Raw genomic sequence first — 24,576 nt, 5'->3', positions numbered from 1 at the left:
AGTGGAGGTGGAGGAGGAAGAGGAGGAGGGGGAGGAAGGACAGAATTCAGGATGGCATTGAGGAAGGGGTGAATAATAGATATTTAAATTTTGCTAAGTTGTGTGTGTGTGTGTGTGTGTGTGTGTGTGTGTGTGTGTGTGTGTGTGTGTGTGTGTGTGTGTGTGTGTGTTCCCCAAAATACAACGCTTAGTAAAGTATAGAATGACAAAAAAAATCTAAAGATAAAAAACGAATAGCTGAAGAATGGCGGGAAAGAAAATAATAATAATAATAATAATAATAATAATAATAATAATAATAATAATAATAATAATAATAATAATAATAATAATAATAATAATAATAATGATAATAATAATAATAATAATAATAATAATAATAATAATAATAATAATAATAATAATAATAATAATAATAATAATGATAACAACTAATCGTAATAGTACCACAAAGGTCGGTGGGCCTCGGAAGCCAAACGTGGGAAAACGAGGAAGAAGATTAAGTTTTTCTCTTTTACTTTTCCCTTTTTTTCACTGCTTGGTAAGAGAATATTTTCGGGGCGACTAACCACGACTGGAGGAGGAGGAGGAGAATTTTCTTTTTTTCTTCCCGCACCGTATTTTTATCTGAAGTGGTTAGCTGCTTCACCGTAGATTTGTCAAGAACATAAGAACATAAGAACGCAGGAGTCTACAAGAGGCCGGTAGGCCTGTACGAGGCAGCTCCTTTGACCCTAAGCTCCTGTGTATCTAACCCCACCTAATATCGCTGTCCATGAATTTATCTAGTCTATTTTTTAACGTGACAATTGTATTGGCACTCACTACATGACTGCTAAGCCCATTCCACTCATCCACCACCCTGTTAGTAAACCAATTTTTGCCTATATCCCTGTTGAATCTGAATTTATCCAGTTTAAACCCATTACTTCGTGTCCTACCCGGTTCTCTTACCAACAAAACCTTATGAATGTCTCCCTTATTAAAGCCCTTCATCCATTTATAAACCTCGATCATGTCTCCACGCACCCTTCGCCTTTCTAGAGAATGCAAGTTTAACTGTTAGAGTCTTTCCTCGTATGGCAAGTTTCTCAACCCCTGAATCATCTTAGTCATCCTCCTCTGCACCGATTCTAACATTTTTATATCCATTCTATAGTAAGGTGACCAGAACTGAACCGCATAGTCAAGATGAGGTCTAACTAATGCTAAATATAATTTGAGGAAGACTTCGGGGCTTCTGTTGCTTACGTTCCTTGAAATAAATCCCAGTACCCTATTAGCTCGATTTCTAGCTTGAATGCATTGTGCCCTTGGACGGAGATCAGAGCTCACTAAGACCCCTAAATCCCTCTCGCACCCAAAGAACAAAGGAGACACTCAAGACGAAGGTTTATTTACACCGGAACACGTCTTTGCATCTGAACAGGAAATATCACGTAGAACACGAAAGGTACAAAAGGAAATGTCTGGGCAAGAACCAGGTTCCTTTGTTGTTTCCGTGCCTCCTCTTGCCACGCCCCGTCTTGTCTTGTCACTTCCCTCACCTAATTAGCACTCACATAATTAGCAACCTGACTAAATGACTTTTCCCCGAGTCTTTCACTTGTCTATTGCGGTCTGTCTGTCTCCCTGCCTCAACCACCACGCCCTTGCATCGTCGGGGTGGCTGGGTACAAGAGGCCGAACTACTGGTCCGCTTCCTGGTGCAACTTAAGCTCCCTCATGCCCTTCCTACTTTCCTCTGGCGGCGGTACAGTTAGAGCAAACACACCAGGACACCCTCTGCCGTCCTGTGCCCTCTCAGTGCATGGGGCGCGCATGACCGGGCAGCGCAGAGGTAGAGAAGATGATTTCTGATCAGAGTGAGTTTCTCCGAGGCGTCAGTGCTTCAAAGAAAATTAATCTCCTGATAAGAGCTGATGGATGAAGCAGTGCTCTCCTCATAGGCAATCGTAAAGGACGTGTTTTCATTCCGGTCTGATTCAAGATTTATTTACATGATAGTTGAACTTTTATACCTCCGTTACATTTTCCCTACAATATTTTATTCGCTGATGAGGACTTACTGGAATGGATCGTGATAATCAGGAAGAATACCATAAATGTTGCAAAGAACACTCCTGTAACTATATTGTGTTCCTTACATTTAATCTTTTCTGAAACTACTGTCAAAAATTGTAATAATTCATCTCTTCGTTACGATCTCGGCCAATAGCTGTTCTATTGTAACTGAAATAACGCTCTTGTGTTTTAATAATTTCGGGATTCTTACATTTGTTATCTACTCTTGACCAGCAGCCACGACCTTCGGCAATAGGTAAAGGTTGCACCGGACGCAGGTACCACGGTCAATGCCTCTGCCCCACGAGCCCTCGACCTACTGTGAGGCTGAAGCAGGAAGCGGACACGCAATGGATCGTGGCCTAAAAAGAATTCCAGGTGAAGGGAGTGAGGTGAGCGGCCACGAGGGTACTGCTTAGACTATTGACTTCACCTGTGTGGGGCGTCCCCGAGAGAGCCCAGGTAAAGGAATGCCAGGTTAGTGTAGGATTTTCCATAATACTTGAAATCGTTCATTTCTGTGTGTGTGTGTGTGTGTGTGTGTGTGTGTGTGTGTGTGTGTGTGTGTGTGTGTGTGTGTCACGACAAGCAAGACACGAGTCAGTAAATCGAGTCCTCCGCAAACACACACCAAGGAATTAAAAATAACCATTTACTCCGTGTCAGTTCGAAAGACAGGATGACAAAAGACAAAGATCAAGACAACCAAGAAACGAGGTCGTGAGACGCGTCACCCACATACACAATGGAGTCCTTAAACTTTGGGGGGTTGGGGGGAAGGGGGAGGGGTATGTAATATGTATGTATTCACGCCACTAAAAATATCAGTGAACCCTGCTATTGGGCAACCTTCCAGAAATGTGAAATACTGGAAAATGTCACTCACAGCGGCAACTATTATAACACCTCACCGTCTCGTTTCCAGGAACATGCAAGCAACACCGGACAGACACTTTTCACAACTTGTATTTTCTCCCAGGTACACACACGGACTGCTCTCCAACTAGAGCCACGACACAGAGGATGATATAATAGGAAGCATAATAATAGATCTTGCTCTATCACGCGATACTTCATAATATTGGTGTTTCAGTAATAAGAGAAATCTATGACAATATACACATGATATTTTTACATTCATTCCCGAACAACTTCCATCGTTATTTTCCATGCAGTTTACAATAAACAGTGTCGATAGGCAACCTAAAAAAATGTTAGTTATCTGCTATGCCCTAAACCTCCAAGACCTCAAGACGGCTGCACCGAGGTACTCATTACTTCTGAAGTTTTCAGTTTTCATTATATTCTAACCAACGTAGCTTTCTTTGTATAAAAATTTCCGTCTCTTTCCGCATTGAAAAAGGACTGGCGCAGCGGTTGACGCCATGGCTCAAAGTAGTCAGGAGGTCGATTTCTAGTCACAGATTTCTTTAGTATGGGATGTGATGTCCTCTTTTAAACGTAAACAATAACTTCCTTCCCTTCCCTGCGCGGTTGACGCCATGACTCGATGTCGTCAGGAGGTCAATTCGAGTCACAATTTTCTTTAGTGTGGGATGTGATGTTCTCATTATTTAAACGTAAATAATAACTTCCTTCCCTTCTGAGTCATCGCACTAGCCTACCGTAGCTGGACTGATGAACTTACCTTTCGAATCCTAGCTAAATTTCTCAAACAAGGGTCACAAAACGGGTCATTCCTTGTCACTAGTCACACACCAATAGTAACCGGTGATTCGTCCTGCACCTTATATCAAATCATAGCGTAACTGATAACCTTAACTCTTAAGTTCGGTAAGCTACCATTTCACCATCCATTTCCCCTTACTCTGAGTCACTGGGTCACCCCTTTTGTCACCTGGTATGAGACAACACAAAATGGGGCTTCGTCGTGTTTACCCTGCGTGAATTCCAGCACGAGGAAAGGGCTCCGGGTCAGGGGTACAAGATCTGACCTTAGATTCATTACCAAATTCGTCGGTTTTCGTTACCAAATTAAGTTCCCCGAAGACCAAATCCTTATAACGAAAGTTCATTACAAGTGCACCGTCTGTTTTCTTCTTTGTAGCCACAATGTTAATAGAAAAGAGAATATATAAAATGATTACGGTGTTAAAGACAGCGAGACATATACATGGTGTCAGGGAGGAGGAAGGAAAGAGCAGGTTAGGTAAAGGTAAGTATTTAGGTCTGATTAAGATGCAAAGGAGTAACAGAAATGTGAAAATCTGCAGGAACTCAAGGCTTCGTTAGGAAATGCCACAGGGGTGAAAGTGGGTGAATGTTAAGTGTTGCTGTTTGTAGGTAAACTGCACTTTCCCTCTCCTGTAATTGATGTTGCTGCTGTGATGCTGATGTTGATGTTCTTATTGCTGTTACTCTGTTATCTGCTGCTGTTTATTATAGGTCTTGTAATAGTAATAATAATAATAATAATAATAATAATAATAATAATAATAATAATAATAATAATAATAATAATAATAACAATAATCTAAAAAATAATCCTTTATAAAAAACAATTACTATACTGCCGCTACCACCACAACCACCACTATCCCAAACACTTTTTTTTCTTTTACAGCAAGGGAGACAGCTCAACGCAGTAAACAAAGTAGACTACAACCTCAACAACACTGATACCAACACAGTCATCGTCACAGCCACTGTCTTTGTCGTCATCAGAGTCATCGTCATCCTCAGCCCCACAAACAATTCATTAACATCCGGAGGGGACTGAGTAACCTAATTGGTAACAGCAACAAAATGGCGTGACTCATGAATCAACCCGTCAACCCTGCAGGACCTTCCCCTCCCCCCTCCCCTCTGATTCACCCTCACAAGACATGACCCGAATGAATTACACGGACGTCTAACAGGTTTTCCGTTTAATATTCCGACAAGCAAGATGATATACGTAATAAGAAACAAAAATCATATTTATTCTTACTCTAGGTACATTTTCTTTCCTATAGTGTTTCTTCACCGTGCCCAGATACCTTCCTATCCCTAAGATGGAAGCAACAGACAGTGCCGACAATGTTGTAGGAAAATAATGACAGAAAGAGGAAAAGAAAATTGAGCAGAGCAAACAGGAGATGAATCATAAGGGATATAGGGTGATAATACCGGTTCATCCTAAAGCTCTAGTTCATGACATACCAATAAGAGGGTTTGCTAATCGGTCCCCACGACAATTCTAGGTTACATGTTCGCCTCTCTTTCCCCCGCCCTTTCTCCTTGCCGTGTTGCATCTGACACAATTTTCTGTTCCGAGCACGTGCAGGTGTTCCCGTACTAGTTTACACCGCCTTTCTCCTCTAAATATGTACGCGACAAGCTGACGCTTGTCGCGTTCATTCAAAGCGATTCAGTTTAATCTAGCCTTTCGTACCAGACATGTTCATGCATGCTGTTCTAATTCAGTGATTGTCTACTCAATCAAACCGAATTTGCTCTTCAGGAGAAGGAAATATTAGGAATAGACAAAGTCCAAGCGAGTGTTTACAAAATATAGCACCGCTTAAATATATTTGAGCAAAGGCAGACCAGAGAAAATTCTGAGTGCAATTGCAATAAACTTCACAATTATAAACATCCGGCCGGGCTCTGAGTGGGCTGAAGCCATCCACCAGTGCTTACGAGATAACACGCAGGATCGGTGAGGTCTGCACAGAGGGGGGAAATCTACGGTAGTGTGCTATGCGTCATCTGCAAGCTTCTTGATGAGTTTACTTATGCAGTAGGGGTGCACAGTGGAGGAAGGGGCGAGGCACAAGGGTGCAGGTGCAGGCGGAAGCAGCGGTCGGAGTGGCATGTGCAAGCTGGCATCTCCCGCCGGCAGGTGTTTCCCCGCGTCCGGCCGGCGAGGGGAGGGAACTGTTAATGTGGCTCCCCGCGGGCTCACTTTCCCTTCGCCTCCCTAGTTCTCCACCTAAAGCTGACTTCCCCTTCCGGTTGCATACGAACGGGATAGTATCAGCAGAAGCCTCACCAACAACAACATTCACAGTAGAAGCTGTATAATAGGTACTGGACAACCACCCCCACACACTGCCAAAGCAAGTCCGCAAGGTGAGAGGTCAAGTAATCTATTTGTTTATTTGCTCCATCATTCCGACTGTTTTTCTTTTTTTGTGCTTGGAATGTTGCTGCGGTAGCGTCTGTCCAAGTTTATAAAGGGCAAGATGAAAACAATTAAAGTCGCTGAAACGTGGCCTTCGCTTAACCGTTTATATTTTTCTTCCCTTGTAAATCATCTATGAGAAGCTGGTCATGCAAGGCTCGTCCAATTATGCCTGAATTACGAACTCTAAACAGGATTGCCGATGTTGGTCATGGCCGCGGCTTTCCACACGGTGACCAACACTGCCTGGCCTGCATATGCCAGCCTGTGCCGCAGCGTCATGCACCTCACTGCCACTGGTGCTTCACTGCGTCCACACTAGTGCGAAAGCTTCCTCCTTTGTAGTGTGTGTGTGTGTGTGTGTGTGTGTGTGTGTGTGTGTGTGTGTGTGTGTGTGTGTGTGTGTGAGAACCAAACATTAAAACGATAATCATCATCAAACTGCTTCATGACGTAGGAGTGGTAAGTAGAATGTAGCTCGGGGGCTTAGAAATAACTAACGCTTAATAACATAAATAACTATTTCTTGTATTTCAACCGTCTAAATAACAACGAAGGATTGACGGTCCTACACAATAAACTCAGCAACAGCTACATATTAACACTGAAAATTAAAACACAGCCAATCAGCATTAACGGAACCTCGAATCACAGCTTTCTCTTAAGCCTTAAGGAATGCAAACTTATAAACCGAAGAACGCTCCTCTAACAGGCTAATCTCTGCAGTAACAGCTTAAAGAATACAGAATATATCATGCCGTAATAACTAACTGGGACACGCATAACAGGTTTACCTTAAGAGTTAACACTTTTCCATGCAGCAACCACTTTACTGAGGATTACTCCGTTGATACTGCATGCCAGGGGAGAACGAAAGGGTTAATATCTCCATTGACTGCTTAAGAAAAGAACGAGGAGCCCTTGCTTAAAGGTAAAAAATAGACTGATAAAGATGATATGTCCGTCGGGCACGCTGGTCTCGTTTTTCCTGTTCCGTGGAAGTTGGCAGTCAGGTAGACATTCCGCCCCGTCCCCTCTGCTCGGCGCCTCACAGCACACTTCACGCCGCACCAAGCGAGCTTTCACTGACCCGACCGCAGCAATAGTCTTGAGGCAGGTCAGGTGAGGTTAGGCAACTCATATTACGACTAAAGAAAGCGTACTCCTGCTAGCTCAAATAACACAAACAAAAATAGCATTAAGAAGCGCTTGATCATCAACGAAAGCGCATTTTACCAGTTGTCCGCCTCTATTTTTTTTTTATTAAGTTGCCGTTATTATATCATGAAGGAGCTTCACAGTAATTATCCACGAATAGGAACGTTGTGCATCATATCGTAAACGTCAGTCATTTACGTTCTACTAATTGGACTGGTTCCCATAAACAGTCAACGTTGAATGAACTGCATAAAAAATAGTCACAAGATCTTTTACCCCAACACATTATAAACTGCAGAGCAGAATTAATTAGTATATTGCAGCTGACAATAATCAGGGACCATTTGTAACGTAAATGACAGGATATAATTTTAAGCATCAAGGGACCACGTATAGCCAGCATTATCAACAACGGAGCAGCGTGTTAACGTTCCCGATGCCTAGGTCTCAGAGGATATTCTTTGGATGACCATCAAGATTGCCTCGGCCAACTACTCGGGTGTGACGCTCAAAAGTATTCTCATTGTGACCAAACACAATCCTCGTCTGGCCGCTAATAGTTTCCGTCGAACAATAAACATGCTTGACTTGACGATAGTTACTCTCGATTTGACCATAAGCGAATATTCTTGATAACTAAGTTTGATCATAAATAAATAAACTTAAGCGCTTAACCCGGACATTAGAGATAAACAAGATGGCTAAGGAATGGTCGCAACAATATATAAAAAGAATAAGCTTTACACATGAGCATCATCATGAAAAACCCACAGCCTCAAATATTTACCCGCAACACAAAGCAACATCCAACACACTGCCGTTTCCCGCCAGTCATCCTTTATCAGCAAAACTTCAAACTTTTCTTAAAATTTGCTTCGTTCATCTTTCACCTCTCCCCAGTTCTCTTACCTCTCTACCCTTCCCTTCATCAATTATACCCTACCTTGTTTCCATCTCAAATGCATCTATCATCATACACCTTTCTTCCCAAACTCTAGCTCCATCCATCCATCCATTATACCTCATCAAGTCTCTTTCCTTTAAACATCTATCATCAGTGTCATTACCTCTCCACCCACTTCCTTCATTCATCATCCAGCCTTGCTCCATCCTTCTCTAATGACCTTTCTTGTCCCACCCTTTCCCTTCATTTATTATCCTATCTTTTACCATATTTCTCTTTCACCTGCCTTTCACGTCCTTCCCTTTTTCTCTATAAACTTTAGGCATCGTCTTTTACCCTGTTCCTCTTTACTTATCTCCATATAAGTTTTCTTAAGGTGTCCAAAGCCAGTCTCTATTCTTCATAACCCATTCTCCTTACCTATATTCAAAGTCAATCCCTTAATCTTCATAGCCTTTTGCCGACACTTCCATTACTCTACTCTATCCCTCCGTTTTTCCAAGGTCTCCACGCGCCTCACACCCCTAGTGAAGTAGGCAAACCTTGGATTCCCAGAGACCTGTGACATGTAGAATGGCTCAGCATAAAGAAGCTGTTGAAATCCCCAGACCAGCACGTCATGGCATCATCACTTGAAACGAAAAGAACGAAAGAAGAATAAAGAGACAGAAAAAGGTCCCGGGGAAGAAAGGGATGAGTGGACAGCAGCAACCGTGGCTCAAAACCAGCTGCAGGAAACCCCACATCAACGTCCCCACATGGAGGGAATGGAGAAGAGATGAAAAAAAAAAAAAAAAAAGATAAAGGTCAAGAAGCGAGGAGAGATTCAGAGAGGAAAGGCTTAGAGAAGGGATAGGAAGGAAAGAAAAAAAAGGAAGGAAAGGGGAGAAGAAAGGGAATGAAAGGGACGGGAAGGGAAAGAAAGAGACGAGAAAAGGAGATGAGAAAAATAAATATTAAAGTAAAAAAGATAACTGATAGAAAAGAGAATGTGTGTGTGTGTGTGTGTGTGTGTGTGTGTGTGTGTGTGTGTGTGTGTGTGTGTGTGTTTACAAAAAAAAAGTGAATAGTGTTAAAAGAAATTAGTTCACACAAGAAATGAAGGGAGAAAAGAAGAAAGAGGAAATTAGGGAAAAAAGGAAAAAAAAAGAAAGAGGAGGAGGAGGAGGGGGGGAGGGGGAGGGGGAGGGGGAGGAGGGTCAAAGAACACCGGAACTGCCAACAATTACGATAAAATTCTCAAACTTCCTTCCTCCTCCTCCTCCTAATTATCATCATCATCCTTTTCTTTCTCTTTCAAGGGTGACCAATATCACTTCACTCAGGAAAGAACACACGCAAGATCCATTTGCAAAATCCTGCAATGCTAAAGGGTAATGTACTTTTTTTTTTCAATAATTACTTTAACGCTGAAAAAAAAATAACTATACTACCACTAATAACAATACAAATACAGAGGAGAGGCAGAATTAAGAACAACAAAACAAAAAAAACTACAACAATTTCCCTCTCCTTCCTTTTCCTTTCTGAGACACGAACTGGCATGCAGATATCCGGGTGAGTGAATGAAGTCATGCCTTTCCTGTCTTGGAAGATTCAGTAAGTTTGGGGAGAGCTCCTCGGGATCCTGGAGGTGTATATAAGCACGTATCCGTAACGCTGATTTGTGTGGCAGAGTAATCGCTTCTTCTTATTTATTACTACACATTTAATTCGCATTGGTTCAGACGCTCATCCTTGAATAACTTCTTCACATTGGATCTACTTCAAGTGAAATCTCTTCCTGTTATTTTCTGCACTTTTTATTTATTTGTATTGTTTGAATTTCATCTTCAGACTCTTCTTCATGTCGAATACTCTCATGCAAAGGCAATTTCTAATGTATATATTTTTCTTCTTCAAACTTTATATTCGTTACATTTGTTTCAGAGTCAAATATTTCGATGAGCTTTTCCTTGTACACACATTTCTGCAACTTTTTCATCACTTTCTTTCTCTCTTTCAATAGTCTTTATAATTCACTTCATTTCCGTATATAACCGCAGATGCTATCCAAGTACAATTAGGATAGGAGAGGTAAAACGAATCTTAGAAAAGGTTTAGTTATATAATTTTATAGTTTTCCTTACCAGCAAATCAAGTGTTAGAGAAAATCATCTTTCTTGATTACGCATTCACTCTTTCTGTTATTTCGTTATTTTCGGAATTGCTTTCTTCGTTGTTCGTTTATGGTTCTTGTTTTTATTAATTTCTCTTCCCAGGTTGATTATATTTTTACCTTCAGGCAATTATTTTTCTTCTTACTTGGTCATGTTCAGTCACTTTTCATAATATTCACTTACTAGTGTTTTTTCCCTTCCCGTAATTATATTGTTTAACTTCTTCCACTGCCTTTTCGTTTTTACAATACTACAATGCATTCTTTTTTCCTTTTCTCTTTTGTCCCGGCGTTATTCACTGTTAATTTGATTTTCCTTCTCATCAATCCTTTCATTTTTTATTCACTTCAAGAAATCGCTTTTGAACCTCGCCTCATTTTCGTTTTTTTCTTAATCTTTCTACTTTTTTTGGAGTCGTTCACTATCATTTCATTAGTATATATTTGTTTTGTATTTCCTCATTCATTATTCTTCACGTTACCGTCCATTCATTTCCTTCATTTTCATCATCATCTGTGTCATTCACTCCTCACGATCTTTTCTTTAAATTATCAGGGTTTTTTTTTATAATCATTCTTTCATTAAATACGTTACCGCCTGTTCACTTCCTTCGGATGTACGTATCACTATTTTTATCATTTATTCATTATGACCTTCAGTTTTATTCCTCACAACTTTTCACTTATTTTCTTTATTCTTCTTTTTGTTTTCTTCTGTATTCATCGTCACCTATCGCCAATCTCTTCCTCCTTCTCGATCTCTGGATTCTTCACTGCCTTTTTTTGTGTGTATTTATTCATTTACAGTTGTTGTTTTTTGTTGGTCCTATTTCATCGCATTACCTTTCACTCACTTCCGTCTCCTCGCCCTTGTGGCCTCTTCAACTTTTTCCCGGCATCTAGTCTGGTATACCCGGATGCACTGTGGTTACGGGGATTGGAGGTGCAGGGGAAGAGGAGGGATGGGAAGGGGTGGGAGGAATGAGGGGAAATCCATCCCTAACGAGCGCATTCACAGTCTTCCCACATGCGCCATCTCCGCGACAAACCTGATCCTTCATTCCATACTCCCTCCTTTTTCCTGTACTTAAAGGCCACTTTCACAGTTCGCCATGACGGGTTAGTAAGCCTCCAAACCGATACCAAAGCCTTCAAATATTCCTTATATAGTGTTTTGCGTTCATATTAAGTTAAGAAAGTTGAGGAAACCATATATACGGGAAGTCTCTTGAGTATCTGGTGTTGCCTCAAAAACCTAATCATTATGGAGTGTAGAAGATTAAATAGTTTGATATGGGCGATTACAAAGCCACAGTGTCATCCTTCATTACGTGTTCCTTTATTTCCCTTTATTGGCGTCACTTTCTTTGCTCTCGAATAGCTGAAAAAAATGTATAATTCCCGTATTTTATTTTCCCACCTAGCGACACTGAAAAACGCAGTGACACAACTTCGTGGTGTTTAAGAGTAGTTTCTTCCAATATTAGTCGCACATAACCTTATCGCCTAAAAACACACCTAACGTTTTCTATAAAAGTTAGTGGTGACATTTCTGTTCTTTAATAAGGGGTGTAGATTCATCATTACAGAACTATATATAGAATTCATATTTATTATTGACAAATTTTCAAAACACCAAAAAAGTGCTATGTATAACAACCAATAGTAATTTAGCTTTCACCCTTTCCCCTTGTGAATGTTGCTAAATGCTGCTCATTAACTTATCTGCAAATGACTACTGATTCTACTTCTCTGTCTTCGGTGAGGAGGAGCATCGCTGAGAGCTGCCATACATCCCTACCTCCCACTAAAATAAGATTATAACCACCCTAAATTTTACTCGTCAGACTCTCACTCCTCATTAAAGTTACCGACTCTACTCTCACTGATTAACTTATCTACGAAAGTATTGCGATTCTAGGTTTCAAGTCTTCAGAGAGGAAGATCTCGCGAAACTGCCAAACATTTCCTAGAACAAAACCAACCACGTTAGCAACCGTCTCCTGTGAGTCAGCATGGTCTTACAGTGGTGTGTGTGTGTGCGTGTGTGTGTGTGTCTGTAATTCACCTCCTGGTCTGCTGCGGGTCTCTCTCGAGACAACCAGCCGTTCCCCTACGGAAGAGCACAGACCTCGTAGTACCGATCTTTGGGTAGGACTGAGACCACTCACACACAACGCACCGCGACAACGAGGTCACAACTCCTTGCCTGACGTCGCATACCTACTCACTGCTAGGTGAACAGGGGCTACATGTGAAAGAAGATAAACCTAACTTATCCTCACCCAGCCGAGGAATCGAACCCCGGTCCTTCTGGTTGTGAGCCAGACGCTCTACCCCTAAGCGACCGGGCCGGGTGTGTGTGTGTGTGTGTGTGTGTGTGTGTGTGTGTGTGTGTGTGTGTGTGTGTGTGTGTGTGTGTGTGTGTGTGTGTGTGTCGCATACTGCAGCATTAATAGGTATACTCCCCCCTTCACCCATGCAATGCCCACCTGCCTTGGCTAATAAATCTCAGGTGTATCAGTAGGTATCCAGAATGTATTTTTAAATCGGAAAGTGATTTCGTTTCATTGTTCACATGTGTTTTTTCCTCCTTCACGGTAAGTGGCTTTTTAATAAGGAAGTGTCTTTTTATGGTGGAGTAGCATTTTGTTATTACAGGGTGACAATACCTGATGACTGTTTCAATAACCTTTTCCATTACTTCAAATTTAAGTTTTGCCTAAAAATGTGGGATTTATTTATCTGATACTTGCAATCATCCTAAACCTGCTTCATATCTTTACCAAAATGCACGTCAAACAGTTATAAATGCTTTTCAGAATTATAAACAAACGACTAGATTAAAAGAGGAACCGACATTACCCCGTCCCTTTCCTCCTTCGTAAAAAATGAGATTCGCCAGCATTAAATATCGGCCGTGAAACACATAAACATTTAGACGAGCCTGCAGGGTGTGAGGAAGACAGCGCGGCCCTAACACCAGATCCGGGAGGAGGAAGGGGCTTTTTGTGTGCGGGGCTGGATGGCTGGCGGGGCTGATGAGGCGTGGGTCTGCATGCCGAGGATCCCCTCTACCACCACCACCACCACCATCATAGAGCCGGAAGACATGCAAGGTCGTCGGGAAGAGGTTCTTAGCCAATAAAGAACATTTTCCTAACTCGACGACGAAACTTTTTTTTAATTAGTGCTCACTAGTGCTTATGCCAGACACCTTCGATACCTCTGGGCCTAATTTGAGCATTATTTTATCGGCATTTTTTGTGTTCATTTTTACAGTGGGCATGTCTGTCTCTACCGTCATAAAAATACCTCCGGTTATCGTCCCCGGATGCGTGTTATTTGTAAGTATAATCTATCTCCTCGCTCTCCTCGCATAGATAATTATGTCTGATGCCTGAGATTTACCTTTCCGTATCGAAATGGCTGGATATTGTTGTTTTCTGTTTCAGTAGGATACTAATGAATTAGTGCCTGGGTCAAGGAATTGCTAAAAAGGTATGCAAGTATTTAGATCCGTTAATTAATAAACAGCAACAAAGGACCTTGCCGCCCGGATGTTGCAAAACGTATAAATGTGGCTCTTCGCGGCCGCCTCGAGTTACTCACCGAGACATTACCACGAAGGCAAACACGCGACTTTCCTCTGTGATAAAGAACTTTGAGAGGCAGCGAAGATTGGGAAGAACTTAAGCGGATGCGGGGAAACTACCACAAAACGTTCATGCTGCATGCGCAACTTTTTTCAGGGACTTACGGATTTGAAATACATTGTATGTTTAGGAGTAAAGAACACATCAACAGCTTATCCTTATACATACACAGCTTTGCCGGGTACTTGGCGAATCTAAACTTGATGTTGAAGAAAAAACAAAACACCGTAAACTTTTCATTTCACTAAACAGAGAATCTTACGTATCAAAACAAAGTTAAGACTATGTAAAAGCCCCCAAGTGTTGCTAAAAGGCCAGTGCAACACTAGGAAGTAACATTATATAAGAGCCAGAAAGTTTTGCAGGAAGACCTAAGCAGCACCAGGAAGTAAATTGATGTATAATCTCTTAAGAGTTGCTAAAAGGCTAAAAGGCCAACACAACACCACCAGGAAGTAATACAAGACGCTCCTAGTCCAATGATCCGCCTCTTCCTCCTCCTCAGCTAATTGAACAGGAACCTCAAGAGACTCGTTATACTGATTCCCTCACCTCAAGACTCATGGGAAGCTCGTAAGGAAAAGAGTAAACTGGGTGACGAAAACATGCAGCCATGTATATAGGTGACGAGATTAATTCCTGATCCCTCGTGATGTCTACAAAAAACCAGTTGGCGAAGACATGTAAAGAAGAAAATGGAGACAGCGAGATACACAACTGCGCGAATGTGACGTGGCAGTGAGCGCACCGATAAAAAAAAAAAAAAAAAAAGAGATGAGTAAATGATTAGCAGTACCAGTAGTGATAATTTCAGTGAGGAGATGGTGAAAACATAATGTATGGGATATAAAAATAAGTTGAGAGTATGCAGTTAAGCTCAGAAACGGCTAAATATGCATTAAATTCGTTTAGGCACATACATAAATGGTTAAAGCATAGTTATAATGTTACATTGAAAAATAAATCAAAACAGACGTCATCAAATCAACGAAGACACGGCATGACAAACCATTCTCCCTCTTTCCCTAAGATATACGAATCCAAAGTTGAATGGAAAAATGACACTTCCGCCCACACATCAAAACACTTCCGACGTTGTACTTCCCTTCACCACTTAGCCCAGAAGCGCCAGGACACTCACCTTCGTTACCTGCTCAGCCCGTCACTAACACCAAACACGACCGAACACTTGTCTATCGACTAGGAGAGAGAGCCGGTTGTGAGTGCTCCCTCAAGTCCGGGCGACTGTCAGCACTCGAGTGGCAGCGAGAGAAGCACTAGACGCAGGCACAGCGCAAACGGGGAAAGCCCCAGTGAGTCTGCCTGCCTTCGTCATACTTAAGTAGGAGGAACGTATTGGCACTCCGTCCTATTCGTAGTGCCTCGTTCTGTCTCATCTGGCCTCGCCTCGTATCTTTTTCTCTCAAACAAACAAACAATAGAAAAATTTAGCGCTAAAAGAGAAAGTATGCCTATAAAGCCTATGAAGTCTATGAACTTGTTCTCAGCTAAGATACAAGAAGGACAAACTACCGACTTTAAGAAGCAATTTATATGCAGCTTTCGTTTAAGAAATGTTATAGTTATGAGGTGATTACCGTGAACGAAACACAAGAGGATTCAACTGTTTTCCTTTTATGGCGTCTGTGGTTTCTTTCTGAGATTATGCACTCATTCAGAAAGACGTTCAGTATTCAAGAAGTTACTAGTCTGTACCAGTTGCTAAACCCCGCCCACCACATACGTTTTGGGCGACGTAAGTCCGGTAATGCTGCCTTATAGAAGATCCTAGACGCAACACGAAGGACATTTTGTATTCCAGTATCGTCTAAGATAAAGTCAATCAATTGCATAACCTCCTCCCACCACATATATTTTGTGCCAAGAAAGGTTAGTTACCAATTTGGGTGTTAGTGGGGCCACCAACAAGCGTCGATTCTACATAAGGAAAAATAAGAACTCCATTTGTTTCCCACAGTGAAGATACCACTCAAAAAACCTGCTTACTGTATTTCACACACACACACACACACACACACACACACACACACACACACACACCACTCCGTGGCGCAACTGGTTAGAGCGCTGCGCTGCCAGGCTTCACAGTCTGACTGGGCGGCGGTTCTAGCCCGCTCAGGGCGGATTCTTTCCGTCGACTAGGAGTGGTTACTGTCCCTCCTTGGGAAATGGGGATAGGGTGTGTGGTGTGTGAGGTCCTGGCAGTACCCATAGATCGACTATAAAGAGCACTTGCTCATGTCGGGAGGGTACCTGCTGGCGATTACGAGTCCAACTCGTGATCAGGCCGTGATGAATTACACACACACACACACACACACACACACACACACACACACACACACACATGGAACCAATTGTAGGAAGGATGCTAGTGAAGGAGAAAGAAAACGAGGAAAAAAACAACAATGAAAAGCGAAAAAAACAAATAGAAGAATCAGAAAGAACAGAGGAAAACATAGACGGGCCTATTTGTTGATTCGTTTCTTGGAATGCTGTTCCGGAAAAAAAAGTTGAATGGTCGGGTGTTTCGGCTGTAACTTCCTCCTCTTTTTATGATTACTGGATGTCTTCTGAAGGACAGGCATCGGGCGGGTTTACTTACATAATAGGTTAAGACAGTGGTGTTCCGATTTACGTGGCGAGTTGCGTATGACATTGTAGTAATCGCTGTTCATGCAAGAGTTTTAAGTGCTCGCAGGTGTTCGCTGATAGACTGATTGGGGGATGCAGTCATGACGTCGCAACTACTAAGGTGATATGGCGCACAAGTATACACATTTCAGTTTAAACCAGTTCGATACAATACAATATTCCGATGCCCACGAGTATGTTACGTTTCAATGCTTGGCAACAAACCACAGCCAGACAGTCTCTCATACACCAAAGTTATGAAGAATTTCCAGATACTTTGCTTGAATGGTGAAGCAAGATTTGGTAGTGTGCGTCAACGAGAGGAGTAAACAAACGTCCTGAACAACAAAATCTATCGACCTTGGAGCTGAGTGTTGGCAAGTAACGTAGTGGCATGCAAACAAGCACATGATCAAGTCCCCCCAGCAGAGCAGTAGACGCCCGGTCATCACCGTCTGACCTTAGAATCCTGAGTCATCCTCTAAGCTAGGCTACAGCATCATCACGAGGACATGTTAGGCTTGGCTCTTGTACCTGGGTGTCCGGGGAGGAGAGGGGAAGGTAGAAGGAAGGGAAAGATTTTGAGGACATTTTATGAAGAAAGGATAAAGGAAGAGAAAAACAAGGGAAGGATTGTAAAAGCAGGGGATATGTGAAATGGATATTATATGCTGTTTGTTGGTGTTAGTGTTTGTAGATAGACAGGCAGATAAATAAAGAGATAGATAGAAGTAAATAAAAAGAGACAGAAAGAGAGATAGAGAGAGCGTGAAAGTAGGGTTGGAAAGGAATTTGGTGGGTGTCTTAATGGATGAAACGCAAGGGGAAGACAGAAGATAGAATAAGGAGACGGGTTATGACCTCTATATGTGGGCGTGAGGAAGGGAACGGCAATGAGTAAGTCTGAGTGAGTTAAGTGAATAAAAGGAGACGAAGATAGGGTTGATGACCTCAGCAAATTACGGGGTGTGAGAAAAGAAAAAACTGAAGACAAAAAAAATGAAGATGTGAGTCAATGAGTGTTAGTGAGTAAGAAAGGGAAGATGGAAAGAGCGAGGAAAGGAGTGGAAGGTGTTCAAAGAGGGTTTTAGGGTTAGAAAACATTACGTGGATCTGAGAAACGGAAGAACGAAGATAAAAGTGAGGATGTGAGTCAATGAGAGTTAGTGACTAAGAAGGGGAAGAGGAAGAGGGCGAGGAAAGGAGTGGAAGGTGTTCAAAGAGGGTTTTAGGGTTAGAAAACATTACGTGGGTGCTAGAAAAGGAAGAACGAAAACAAAAAAAATGAAGATGTGAGTCAATGAGAGTTAGTGAATAAGAAGGGGAAGAGGAAGAGGGCGAGGAAAGGAGTGGAAGGTGTTCAAAGAAGGTTTTAGGGTTAGAAAACATTACATGGGTGTGAGAAAAGAAAGAGCGAAGAAAAAAAATATGAGTCAATGAGAGTTAGTGACTAAGAAGGGGAAGAGGAAGAGGGCGAGGAAAGGAGTGGAAGGTGTTCAAATAAGGGTTTAGGGTGTGTGGAGAGTATATAGTCAGCATGCCTCCCACTCTCTTCCCCTTGGCACTCCCCGACGTGGTGACTTCACAGAGGGGAGCAGCCCTAAATTATTACTGGGAAGTGTTGAGTGTGTGTGTGTGTGTGTGTGTGTGTGTGTGTGTGTGTGTGTGTGTGTGTGTGTGTGTGTGTGAGTGTGAGTGTAAGTTAGACAGATAAAGGTGAATAGATAGAGAGCATTGACGGATCCAAGCCCCCCCCCCCCCATGGTCCTGAGCGGATATAGGAAAACTAGCTCAAAAGCGTGCTGCGGCTATAACAATACTTTTTTTCTCAGAGGAATCGGCCGTCTCATTCGGATCCGAAGAGGAACACTGGTCGCACAGGAATGCTTTGGCACCAAGTCCAGGTCATTATGCCCATTGATTCAGGTCAGTCCACTAGTTATTCAGGAGCAGGACTGCCGAGAATGGTGAACCGGTAATGCTAATGCCCCTTCCACCCGCAAAAATCCTAGCATCGGGCCCCCCAAAACTTTTTTTCTGGACCCGCGCCTGATAGTGAGAAAGTTTGAGTCAGTCTGTAATATAACACATCTTTATCAAAATCCCCTGCCATGCTTTCTCCTCTTACTCATCCTCATCTTTCCCCTTTTATCTTTTTTCCCTCCCTCCCTCCGTTATTTCTCCACTTCTTTTTTTTCCTCCGCTGTTCGTTCATTCTTTTTTTTCCTATTTCTTTTTCCTATAGACCTTCCTAACTACTATCGTTATCCTTACATTCTTATTATCTTCGTCATATCTCTCTCTCTCTCTCTCTCTCTCTCTCTCTCTCTCTCTCAAATTTACCTTCCGCCCATTGTTCGATAATGCCCCGGGGAATTACCTACGGCCTGACTAATGTGCGTGTGTGAGTGTGTGCATCTGCGTGTGTGTGCTTGTGCGTGTGTGTGTGTGTGTGTGTGTGTGTGTGTGTGTGTGTGTGTGTGTGTGTGTGTGTGTGTGTGTAAACTTAGAAGGATCAGTAATGTGGCATTTCCTGACCTACTTGAAATCGAGCCATTTTTTATGATAGGAATTACTGTGACAGAAAGGATGATGAAAAGAATGACGAGTGAGAAGAGGAGGGGGAAAAAAGGAGCAGGAGGAGGAGAAAAACGAGAAGAAAAAGAAGAAAAAGGAGGAAAAAGAAAATTACGAAAGTTAGGCTGAGGGTGATAATGATGCTGATCGAGATGCTGACAGAGATAAGGGAAGGGAAGGAGAAAGAGGAATGTAAAGTCGAAAATTAAACGGAAAATGGAAAACACGTGAAAAACTGAACGTATATTTAGGAGGAATATAAGGACCTGTGGGTTAGGAGATACAATAAACACAAAATATCAACATAAAGGAGGAATATCATTGAGCAAAAAGTGTTAAAAGTTCCATGAAGTCTATGTATACGACGCTCTAACCAGTTTTAAGGAATGAGTGAATGTGAGAAGTACCACGAAGACGAGAAGGAGGAGGAGGAGGAAGAGGAGGAGGAGGAAAAACTGTCTTGCTTAATAATACACCCATCCTTTTTCCTTCCCATATTAACACACACACGTAAATAAACCCCACTCATACGAAGGCAAGGAGGAGAAGGATAATAAAACACTCTTGCTTAATATAACACCCATCCTTTTTCCTTCCCATATTAACACCCACACACGTAAGTAAACCCCACTCACACGACGGCAAGGAGGAAAAGTAGAATCAAACTGTCTTGCTTAATACAACACCCATCCTTTTTCCTTCCCATATTAACACCCACACACGTAAGTAAATCCCCCTCATAGGAAAGCGAGAAAGAGGAGAAGGAGAATAATACTGTCTTGCTTAATAAAACACCCATCCTTTTTCCTTCCCATATTAACACCCACACACATAAGTAATCCCCCCTCATGTATTTATCTCACCCACACCCACGGCAATACCAAGAACTCCCAAAACCTACCCACCCCGGCACTTCCTCTCCCACCCACGCCTCGTTCCTCCCACACCCCCGGGTTCCACCATCGCCTCCTACTCTTTCCCTTTCCCCTCCTTCGTTCTCACGCCGAGGTTACCCAGCCATGACCAAGCCTCTTTTTTTCTTTCTTTGGGAGATAGTCTAAGCCTACCATGACTGATATAAATGTCTACAGAATTATGATAAGCGAAAGGTGAATGCCCGCTGGTTTTGTACATTAGGCCTATAATAGGCCTATTTATAGTAAGTGTCCGGCCTGCTAAAGGAAGGCCTCGTTTCTAGCACACACACACACACACACACACACACACACACACACACACACACACACAAGTGACAATGACTCAGGATTTTCATGTAATTGACAGACTCTCTCTCTCTCTCTCTCTCTCTCTCTCTCTCTCTCTCTCTCTCTCTCTCTCTCTCTCTCTCTCTCTCTCTCTCTCTCTCTCCTTTTTATTTCCCCATTGAAACTGTTCTCAATGACTCTCTCTCTCTCTCTCTCTCTCGGGAAGGGATTGGGGGGGGGAGGGCGGTTAGGCCTTCGTGGGGAGAGGGGCGACAGAGGGAGGGGGAGGGAGAGGCGATTGTTGGGGAAGGTTAAACATTTGACATTATTTTTTGTTAAGTTTGAATGAACATAACTTTTTACCGTGGCGACTGTTACGTTAGAAATTAAATTCACCACGTTATTGACTTGGTTTTCTGATAAGGCAGTAAGTACGTATAGTGTGATTGGCTTTCATTGAACATTACTACTTAATTGTTTTCATACGACTGCTTTTATTTTTCCAATTACCTTTAATTTAAGTTTAATAGTTAATCGAAGAGCACATACCATTTTCCAGACGTTTAGCACATTTTTTTTCTCTTCGTTTATAAGGAAACCTTGTGCTCTTGATTAACTCGTACAGAAAGAAAAGTCCATTCCTATACAACACAAAAAGGTTGATGATACCAGTTCCAGGAAAAGCAAATGTGGTCCAGCACCGAGGAAAGAAGAAAAAAAATAAAGGAAGAGGTAAAATTATTAGTCACTTTGGGAAATCATGAAATGCATCGTCGCCTGTTTCACAACGAACATTGTTTTTCAGCTTCTTACTCATCAATATCAGTGCCACCACCACCACCACCAATCACTTTTTTTCGAAGGTAACGAGCTAATATAAAGAAAAGGGAAGGAAAACATAATACATTTTCTATATAGTCGCGTAACACCATCCAGCAAAGCACGAGGCTCTCGCTGATACATGAACAGGCAATGAATGAGAGGGAGAGGAAGGAGAAACCTGAAGCCATTTTCTATATCGTCACGGAGAGAAATCAAGAACCGAGTGTTACAGCCGCGTCGGGAGGGCGTGGCTGGCAGGCTGGGCGAGCATGTGTGGTCTTCGGCCTTGGTGCAGCAGCGTCCCAGGCCTGCTGGCAAGTTGGCAACCCTTGACTGGTCCAAAATTACGTTTCACTCACTGGGCGTATCTTGTGTAATACTATTTTTCTGCGTCTGGACAAACACGCACTTCATGTGAATAATAATAATAATAATAATAATAATAATAATAATAATAATGATAATAATAATAGTAATAATAATAATAATAATAATAATAATAATAATAATAATAATAATAATAATAATAATAATAATAATACCAATAGTGCATTAGGAAAGATTTGACAGAAAAACAGCTGTCTATACTCAAGAGGACGGGCAGGGTGGAGGAGAGTTGTCAGAAACATCGACCCCACCTAAAAGTGGGAGTGGACGTTCAGAGAAAGAGGATGGTAGAAGCAGTGGTAATAGTAATAGTGGAGGTCGAGGAGACTGAGGAGATCGAGGGGGATGTAGGAATGGTTGAGGATGAAGATGTGAAAGTCGAGGAGGTGGTTGTCGGGGGTGAAAAGAGGGTGGTGTGGTGGCTGAGAAGGGGATTGTTGAGATTATGTAGTAACGTTGCATGTAAAATCGTGTTCATTGTCTTATATCGGTGTCACGTGAGTGTCGGCTCCAGTGATTTACCTCCTTGGAAACACTGCTCCCTTACCTTCCCTGGGCGTTTTTTTTTTTTTCGACCTTCGCTAACTCTTACTCTGACAGACGGGAGCAGGGGTCACGAAGAGAAACAGACAGGCAGGAAGGAATGAGTGAGTCTTCCCTAAAACATAACAAAGACAGAAACTAGCGACATGACCATCCAAGAAAGGTAGAAAAAAACAATAGGAAAAGATGACATCAGGAATGAACGACAAGAATGAAGCAATGGGGAGAAGTTAGGAAAGATATGAGAATTGTGCGAACGGTGAGGCAATCTCTTTAGGGTATTCCTCAAAGGCAGAAGTGTAGCGGGAGAAACGCAGGAACAGGAAGGGAAGTGTCCTTGGTTAGGCATGAGGGTAGGATGGAAGGAGCGATGGCAGGGAAGGCAGGTGGGGTGTGTCCTTGGCTATGTTGTGAAGGGAGAGAGAGAGAGAAGGAGGAGAGGGCCGGTATAATGGAGGTGAGTATAGCATGTTAATGACTCTGTTCTGATCGTTTAACGCCCTCAGTTTTCAATTTCGCTTAATCTTTTGAGTTTTTAGAGGCTAATGTCACCCAAAGAACTTCATGTATTTTTTTTATTATTTGAATTGTCACTATCTTATATTTTTACATGCCTTCAGTCACGGATAATGTAATGATTCAACGCCATCATTTTACACTTACCGAGTCGTTTATTCATGTATTTATATATTTTATGCTTACTCATAATTTACAGCGTCATTATGATTCTTTACACGTCCCCTGATTTACATATTATTATTACACATCAGTGGTACTGGTGATGATGGTGATGTAGAGTTCACTCAAGGAAACTAGGAAAAGTTTACCACCACTTTCCTGTCCACGTGTAAGTGTTTGGTCATGTGTGTGTGTGTATGTGTTTGTGTGCTCATGATTCGATTCCCGGGCCGCACGTTCGACTTTAGAGTACTCTCTCCTGAGTCAGAGGTGAGGTGTTCCGATAGTAGAAGGAGAAAGAGTTTAGGAGAAGGAAAAGGAGGAGGAGGAAGCTTAGATTTTTACGCCCTCTGGTGCCCCTCTCCCCTCCCTGCCTGGCGCCACGGGTTACGTAAATCAAGGGTAAAAGGGACGGACGGGCTCTCTCGGTAGGGGGTGACTAGAAGGTAAGGTCGAAACACACACACACACAAAAAAAAAAAAAAAAAAAGGTATTGTTGTTGCGTTTTTTCTCTCATCGAGTTTAATTTCTCATAAATGAATTTAATTTGGCGTGACAGAATCAAATGAATCTCTTGAGAGCTGCCTTCCTTTAATAGCATCATTAATCATTCCTGAAGAGGTGTAACTTATGCAAAACATTAGAATCGGTAATCACTTCGCAGCGCCTGTTTGGCCACCCATGCGCCTGGTTCAGACCACTTCCTGTCGAGTTCGGATCACATGTCTTTTAATCACTTTGATGTAGTAGAGCTATAGTATTTGCACGAGAAACTGGCGGGTGGGGTAGTGGCGGCTGCGGGGTCAGCCCCACCCCGCACTTTTTTTTTTTACAACAAAAGGGCAACAAAAATTATATATATATATATATATATATATATATATATATATATATATATATATATATATATATATATATATATATATATATATATATATATATATATATATATATATATATATATATATATATATATTATTTGATACACACTTCTTGAAAGAGGACAAGTCATAGGCAGGAGGAAATACAGACGAAGGAAGGTAGTTCCAGAGTTTACCAGTGTAAGTGATGAAAGAGTGAAGATGCTGATTAACTCTTGCATAAGGGGTTTGGACAGTATAGGGATGGGTTAGAGTGAACAGTCGAGTGCAGCGGGGCCGCGGGAGGGGGGGAGGCATGCAGTTAGCAAGTTCAGAAGAGCAGTCATCATGAAAATATCGATAGAAGATAGAAAGAGAGGCAACATGGCAGCGGAATTTAAGAGGTAGAAGACTATCAGCAAGAGGAGGAGACCTGATGAGACGAAGAGCCTTAGACTCCACTCTGTCCAGGAGAGCTGTATGAGTGGAGCCCCCCCATACATGACACTTGACAACGTTGTATTCCAATGTTGTATTCCAACGTTGTCAAGTGTCGTGGTATTTATACACAATCTTTGTTATTATCCTAAAAACGAAACAATCTGAACACTATATGACCTTATTGGATTATCCAATTATTTAATTAAATTCATTTAAAGGTAGTAAATAGCTGACATATGAGAGGAAGCGAGAGGTGTTGAGAGTGTGCGGCAAGGTGTTGGGCGGGGCTGATCCCGCGGCCGCCACTACCCCACCCGCCAGTTTCTCGTAGAAATACTATA

General features: G+C 42.1%; 1 protein-coding gene and 1 long non-coding RNA gene across 5 annotated transcripts in view; both read right to left on the bottom strand.

Annotated features, from left to right (window-relative positions):
* Nucleotides 1–24,576, bottom strand: part of LOC126997620 (uncharacterized) — a 60,209-nt gene that overhangs the window by 25,478 nt on the left and 10,155 nt on the right. The window lies entirely within an intron of this gene.
* The window catches only part of LOC126997616 (uncharacterized), a 49,428-nt gene that overhangs the window by 17,544 nt on the left and 7,308 nt on the right, over nt 1–24,576 (bottom strand). Inside the window, exon 1 of one of the 4 annotated variants that reach the window (XM_050858806.1) lies at nt 15,208–15,225. The exons of the other annotated variants lie outside the window; for them this stretch is intronic. The gene's annotated coding sequence lies outside the window, so the exon portion shown is untranslated. Of the gene's footprint in view, nt 1–15,207; nt 15,226–24,576 lie in introns of those variants that run through there. 4 annotated transcript variants of the gene reach the window in all.

This window comes from Eriocheir sinensis, chromosome 12 (assembly GCF_024679095.1).
Source record: "Eriocheir sinensis breed Jianghai 21 chromosome 12, ASM2467909v1, whole genome shotgun sequence".
Taxonomy (NCBI): domain Eukaryota; kingdom Metazoa; phylum Arthropoda; class Malacostraca; order Decapoda; family Varunidae; genus Eriocheir; species Eriocheir sinensis.
The sequence above is the reverse complement of the archived record's forward strand: the minus strand, read 5'-3'. Positions and strand labels throughout refer to the sequence as shown.